Source organism: Rhinopithecus bieti, unplaced genomic scaffold, assembly GCF_001698545.2.
Source record: "Rhinopithecus bieti isolate Rb0 unplaced genomic scaffold, ASM169854v2 scaffold_641, whole genome shotgun sequence".
Classification (NCBI taxonomy): domain Eukaryota; kingdom Metazoa; phylum Chordata; class Mammalia; order Primates; family Cercopithecidae; genus Rhinopithecus; species Rhinopithecus bieti.
This window is the reverse complement of record NW_016803417.1, coordinates 1,610,457-1,616,925: the sequence shown is the minus strand read 5'-3', so window position 1 is coordinate 1,616,925 and position 6,469 is coordinate 1,610,457. Positions and strand designations below refer to the sequence as shown.

Genomic DNA, 6,469 nt, shown 5'->3' with positions numbered 1-6,469 from the left:
TTTTTTTTTTTTTTTTGAGACTGAGTCTTGCTCTGTCACTCAGGCTGGAGTGCAATGGTGCACTCTCGGCTCACCGCAACCTCTGCCTCTTGGGTTCAAGTGATTCTCCTGCCTCAGCCTGCTGAGTAGCTGGGATTACAGGCACCCGCCAACACGCCCAGCTAATTTTTGTATTTTTAGTAGAGACAGGGTTTCACCATGTTGGCCAGGCTGGTCTCGAACTCCTGACCTCAGATAATCCACGCGCCTTGGCCTCCCAAAGTGCTGGGATTATAGGCATGAGCCACTGCTCCCAGCCAGCTTTCTGTTTCTGTTATTATTGGCTCTGAGTTCCTTAAAGGGTAAGTAATGAGTAGGATAGAGGACACTGAGAGCTTTGGGTCTAGGAGACCCAAAATGTGAAGATACGAAGAAGAATCTCCTAACCAGGTCAGGGCACGGCAGCACATACCGTCACCACCCAGGCTAGTAGTTTGTCAAATCCTTACTCAAATACACATGAGTATCTGAATGCATAGGCACCTTCCCACCTACATCCTTTTTGTGCTGTCATCATCATCATCACCCCTCCACCTCTGGTAGGTTGCACAGGCCCTGCCAGTGAAGTGTAACAGGGTTGGATATGTAAATTACTTCAAGCTAGCAAATCACAAGAGATTTCAGAGATGAAGCACTTTGTTGTTACCAGGCGGCTGCAATTTAACATGAAGCTCCTACCAGTGACAAACCACTAGTAAGAATTTCATGTGTCTGCTATTCTGAGCATGCAGCAGCTGGAGTAATGGCTGAAAAAGCAGAATAACATGACAGGGCCATATGGAATCAGATACTTTAAATACTATGTTTCAAGACCTCAGGAGGTAGATCATGATAAGGTCTAATTTGAACTGCTGATAGAAGGTGGAAATCAACCTCTTTTAAAAGTTTTTTACTAAGGTATATTTCATTTAGCTTAAGAATCAATAAACCATAGGCTGGGCGCGGTGGCTCATGCTTGTAATCCCAGCACTTTGGGAGGTGGAGGCAGGCTGATCATGAGATCAGGAGATCAAGACCATCCTGGCCAACACGGTGAAACCCCCACTCTACTAAAAAGTACAAAAAATTAGCTGGGCATGGTGGCAGGTGCCTGGAGTCCCAGCTGCTTGGGAGGCTGAAGCAGGAGAATGGCATGAACCCAGGAGAAGGAGCTTACAGTGAGCCGAGATCACGCCACTGCACTCCAGCCTGGGCGACAGAGTGAGACTCTCTGTCAAAAAAAAAAAAAAAGAATCGATAAACGATAAAATAATCATTGTAAGAGAAAAAGTTATCAACCCTTAGAGCGAAAGAAAATGAACAGCAGAAAAGAAAAAGTGAATATTTGGCCGGGCGCGGTGGCTCAAGCCTGTAATCCCAGCACTTTGGGAGGCCAAGACGGGCGGATCACGAGGTCAGGAGATCGAGACCATCCTGGCGAACACGGTGAAACCCCGTCTCTACTAAAAAATACAAAAAACTAGCCGGGCGAGGTGGCGGGCACCTGTAGTCCCAGCTACTCGGGAGGCTGAGGCAGGAGAATGGCGTAAACCCGGGAGGCGGAGCTGGCAGTGAGCTGAGATCTGGCCACTGCACTCCAAGCACTCCAGCCTGGGTGACAGAGCGAGACTCCGTCTCAAAAAAAAAAAAGAATCGATAAACGATAAAAATAATCATTGTAAGAGAAAAAGTTATCAACCCTTAGAGCGAGAGAAAATGAACAGCAGAAAAGAAAAGTGAATATTTTAGCTACACTTTCCTATAAGCCCATTTAAATCTCTTGGTTGTAGTTGGTCTTTAACATTCTGAGGAATTATTTCTATTTCTCATGGAAGATGGTGTAATGAAGGTATAAAAGGCTCCAGAGAAAGCTATGCTCAAGTTTTTTAGAGAGACAAAAAGAGCCTGGCATAAGAACCAAGACTTCATATTTCACAAGGATTACGATGCTTTTATAAAATAAATATCATTCCCGAAGCAAAGATAAAAAGTAATAAATTTAGCAAAATAGCTGTTGAAGGTTGACTGAGCTGAAGGAAGGATTATTTAATTTAACAGAACTGCCTTTGAGGAAAACAATGCTGGGTGAGTGCTGGAGAAATTGACCCAGCTAAGATACCATTTGACTTCAAAAGTGTTTACATGACATGTGAAAAGCCCAGTGCAGAGGCAAGGAGAAAGGCCTCTGACCCTTAGAACATTTCCCGATCAGCCATTTAACAGAACCTCTCTGCAAATGAGCATTTCTAAGGGGACACAATTCCCCTGCCCTCCATCTGGAGGAGGAAATGTGAAATTTTGTTTTCCCCGAGGAGCTGCTTCCGCTCAGTCACCACCAAGCCCTGCAACCCATAGCTCTGCCCCTGGCCTCTGTCCCTCTTCCATCTCCTGCTGCCTCCTTCCCAGCAAGAATTCCATGTTTTCACGTATAACCTGTACGTGGAAAACAAAACAAAACGTGTTTTCCTCTGCTGTCACAACAATCATCAACATGGAAGACTTCTGTGACCAAATGTGTGGGGGTTTTCCCCACACACCAAGCAGTAGACACCAGCTGGGCATCCTCCAGCTCAATTCCCACAGGGCTAGGGCTGAGTCTCGCAAGACCGCCCCCCGGTCCCGACCTTCCCACAAGTCCCGGCCTCCGGATCTGCTGACCGACCGGCATCAAGCCAGGGTTCCCACAGCCCCTTCTTCAAGTTCGATTAATTTGCTAGAGTAGCTCACAGAGCTCAGGGAAACATAAATATTTACTGGATTATTGTAAAGGATATTGCAAAAGATACAGATGAAGAGAAGCATAGGGGGAGGCCAGCTTCCAAGAAGCTTTCAGAACACAGGCCTTGGGCGTGTTTGTGGTAGCTTCATTACCTAGGTCTGCTTGGTCACACCATTGGCCATTGGTGATCAACTTAACCTTCAGCCCCTCTATTGTCCCTGCAAGTGAGACAGTGGCTCAAAGTCCCAGTCCCCTAATCCGGCCTTGCTCTTTCCTGTAACAAGGGACTGCCATCCGTCAATCCACTCATTAGCATGCAGAAGCATCTTTGGAGAGTCTAAGGATTTTTGGAGTTGTATGGCAGGAAACAGGGTTAAAGACCAGGTATATGTTTCATAATATATCACATAACACCTCCTTTGCGTATTCCTCAATTCTCTTGCCTGGTCTCTCTCAGGGCACTCCCTGGGCTCAACCCCAACCCCTGCTGAAACACACTTGCCCTGGGCTGTGCCTGCACCAGGCAGACGGACACGGCCAGGAGGACCACAGCCTCCTTAAGGGATTCACAGCTGTCGGTCTCAGGGGGTCCAGCTCCCTTTTCTTGGTCCATCCACACACCTCTTCAGCTCCATCTTCGACATACTTGTTTTTTAAAATTACATTTTTATATGTGTAGGAGTGAAGGAGAGTTCGGGGAACTAACACTTACTACTTTGGTATTTCCTTTTTTCTTCTCTCTGATCCTATCCTCTTTCATTTCATTAAAATGCTCTGACAGCAGCTTTTCTAAATTGCTTTCACAACCCACTAAATGGGCTTTGAAAAAAACATGCCCTGGATGATTATTCCACTCTGTCCCTCCCTTCTCAAGTCTCCTGCCTCCTCCTGCTGTCCTCGTTTTTTTGAGACAGGATCTTGCTCTGTTGCAAAGAAACTAGAACTAATCCGCAGAACTTCCAGAACTCCCAAACCCCTCCCAAACACTACCAAGCCACCTGCAGGCCGACCCTAGGCTCCAGCTCCCTCCTGCTTCCGTGGATAGAACAGATGCGCGCTCTCGGGTAAGGCAGTCCACCCGGGCTTCCGTGGATAGAACAGATGCGCGCTCTCGGGTAAGGCAGTCCACCCGGGCTTCCGAAGATGGAGCAGATGCGCGCTCTCGGGTAATGCAGTCCACCCGGGCTTCCGTGGATGGAACAGATGCGCGCTCTCGGGTAATGTGGTCCATCCGGGCTTCCGTGGATGGAACAGATGCGCGCTCTCGGGTAAGGCGGTCCACCCGGGCTTCCGTGGATGGAACAGATGCGCGCTCTCGGGTAATGCGGTCCACCCGGGCTTCCGTGGATAGAACAGATGCGCTCTCTTGGGTACGCAGTCCACCCAGGCTTCTCTGAGATACTCAAGGGCATTACAGCAGCAATTGTCCCGCTCTTTGCTGGGTCACCAGTTTCTCACCCTGTCTCCTGGGTCATTTCCATCCAGGTGCATTCATACTGTAGTGTGGCTCATCTTTAGAGAACCTTCTCTTGACTCCACATTTACTTCCAGCTCCCACCTCTTTTCTCAGCTTTCATTCTACATAGAACTCTTTACGAGAGCGTCAGTGCTCACTGTCCCCAGGTCCCTTCCTTCGCTTCTTCTGTTGTACCACTCTAGCCAGGATACTGCCCCGGAACTGATTTTCACAAGGTCACCGATGACCGCCCCCCCCGGTTTTAAATCCAGTGGTCAGTCTTTGATCCCCATATGATGTGATTTTCTAGCAGCATCTGACATTAAACCAAGGGTGGGGCCCTTCTGAATGCAGGGCCCTGTGTGACTGAACAGTTTAGGTGTCACGAAGCCAGCCCTGGAACCATGCTGATCTTGGGTTTCATGTCACAAGAGACACGAGCTTCCACTGCCAAGCACTCCAAGACCCCAAGGAATAATTCCAGCAGCTACAAGGGTCCCGGCACCGCCTGAGCCAGACCTCTGTTCAGGACTTCACGTGGGCTGGCCTCATCTCAGAACCCTGACCAGCCTGTGAGATGATCACTTCGTGCGTCACCTCCGCGGTACGCATGAAGTCGTTTTATGCTTTTTTTTTTTTCCAAATTATAGAAACTGAGGCACGGAGAGATGGAGTGATTTGTCTGTAGTCACAGAGCTTGAAAGTGGGGAGCCACAATTCACTCCTGGTCTGTCAAACACCAGGACCTATACTTGTAGCAATGACTGTAATAACCTCAGAATGTATCTGTGTAGAAATACAGGCAAGCATTAATATTCTAGGGTTGCTGTAACAAAATACCACAAACAAGATGGCTCGAAACAATAGAAATTTATTGTCTCACAGTTCTGGAGGCCAGAAGTCTGAAATCAAGGTGTCGACAATGCTGTGCTCCCTCTGACGGTGGTAGGGAAGGAGCTGTTCTAGGCCTCTCTCCCGGCTTCTGGAAGCCTCAAGCATGCCTTAGCTTGTAGATGCATCCCGCCAGTCCTCCGTGCTCACACAACATTCTCCCAGAGGACCTCACATGGTCCTCCAGGTTTCCCCTTTCCTGTTGGATTGGGTCTCATCTGATGACCTCATCTAATTTAGTTAAATCTGCGTAGACCCTATTTCCAAACAAGGTTAATATCCAATGCTATTGGGGTGAGAACGCCAACATATCTCTTTGCAGGGACACAATTCAACCCATAACTAGGTGTAAAATTAGAAACTGATCAAATATCCAGGAAGTGTGACCAGTGCACGCAATCAGAAAACAGAGTCAGGCATTCTCAGCAGTAAATATTTATTACAGGTCAAAGGGCCAGGTATGAGTTGCCTCCTTGCCTTGTTCTGCTGTTGTTGGGGAGGCCTTAGCACCTTCTGAGGTGGGTGAAAGCAGAGAATGGGAGCTGAAGGCTTAAAGAAAGGGCCAAGTGAGGTGGGTGGTTCCAGAACTTTGGTTTGGTAGCGTGCTGTCTATGATTTCTGGCTGGTTTCTGTGATCTCTTGATGGTACTCCTGGGTGCCAGGTACATCTCTTTAGAGGTGTTGATGCTTAAATGAACTGCAACTTCTCCTTCCTGCTGGCGGAGGTGCATGAGAGGCCAAATGACTGCATTTGGGAGATGTGCAGTACAATTTCAAAATGCCTGATAATACAGTGATTCTGGTTACAATCACTATTAAAATCACATCATGGATTGTGATAATAAAAATAAAGTAATACGATGCACTAGATGATAAATATTATAAAATATTATATACGTATAATAAAGATAAAAGAAATAAGTTTAGCTTCATATAAAATTCACCATCGTGCCCTTGATTTGCCCCTGACCAGCACCCAGTTCCATGACCTTGGAGCTTCTGTCCCATGGAGCAACTGTGTTTATGGGCTGTCAACCAGCTACCATAGGCAGGGGGTGGAGGCCTTTATAGGCTCCTCTCTTTTATCTCACAGGGAATTTTTAAAGACAGAGCTTAGGTTTCTGAACTCAATTTACATAATGCATCTAAAATGACATAAATATGAATGTATCTCCCCTCTTACCCCCGAGCAGCCAAGTACCAGTTCACTGAATCAGGAGAGAGCCCTAGGATTGCTGAAGAGGACAGGATGATGAGGTTGCATAAAGAACTCAACACAACCCAACTCTGATTGATTTCTCCAAAGGAAGTCAGATAGAAATGTGGACTGGGGGCCGGGCGCGGTGGCTCAAGCCTGTAATCCCAGCACTTTGGGAGGCCGAGAC

At 47.4% G+C, this 6,469-nt stretch overlaps 1 protein-coding gene across 3 annotated transcripts in view; it reads left to right on the top strand.

The window, feature by feature from the left end:
• RIN2 (Ras and Rab interactor 2) overlaps positions 1–6,469 on the top strand; it is a 262,198-nt gene that overhangs the window by 14,434 nt on the left and 241,295 nt on the right. Inside the window, exon 1 of one of the 3 annotated variants that reach the window (XM_017883355.1) lies at positions 3,784–3,801. The exons of the other annotated variants lie outside the window; for them this stretch is intronic. The gene's annotated coding sequence lies outside the window, so the exon portion shown is untranslated. Of the gene's footprint in view, positions 1–3,783; positions 3,802–6,469 lie in introns of those variants that run through there. 3 annotated transcript variants of the gene reach the window in all.